The following is a 781-nucleotide window of genomic DNA, read 5'->3' on the forward strand; positions in this document are numbered from 1 at the left end:
ATCTGTGGACAAGATCTGACTGCAGGCATCGGTACATGGCCTTGAGGATCAGAGCTGAGCATCGGATATTCCATAGGCAGTGTTTGTCGACTTTATTTATGTATGTACTCCTTTATTTAAAAAAAATATTCTAGGTCACAAGCCCATAACTAACATTCCAACCTTATACCTTTTCCAAACAATCCATTTATTTTTTAAATCATGGAAATGTACATATGGTTATTGTGTACATATGTGCACACTGCAATACTGCGTTTTTGTCTTTTTTGACACTATATATATATTATAAATATACAATAATAACCATATGTACCTATCCATGATTTTAAAAGTAATAATAGTGTGTCTGTGTGTGTGTTAAAAGCCTGTTATGGTGAACATGTTGTAAGAAACAGAAGTATGCCTTGGTTGAAAACCAATGTCATATGGTGATTTCTTTGAGCTAGGTGACACAGAAAGCTCAGCCGAAAAGCAGACTTAAAAATACCACAGGAGACCCCCAGAGACGATCAAACCCTGCACTCCTCCACCAAAAACACAATCTATTTTCATTACAACTGTCATTTACATGGTGAGATAGAAGTATGGCATCTACTATCCACACTGAATAAGTCACCTTTTCTGCAGTCATCTCTACATTGAACCAGTCTTCTATTATACATGCATCATTCTCCAAGCATACGTAAAACAGTTATAAATGCCCATGTATGGAATTTTCAAGGTTGGATGAAATGGGACCTTCATTTAGAAAGCAGAAGATTTTTTTTTTTTTTTTTTTTTA

This window comes from Nanorana parkeri, unplaced genomic scaffold, assembly GCF_000935625.1.
Source record: "Nanorana parkeri isolate BGI_ZX_2015 unplaced genomic scaffold, ASM93562v1 scaffold119, whole genome shotgun sequence".
In the NCBI taxonomy this organism is placed as follows: Eukaryota; Metazoa; Chordata; class Amphibia; order Anura; family Dicroglossidae; genus Nanorana; species Nanorana parkeri.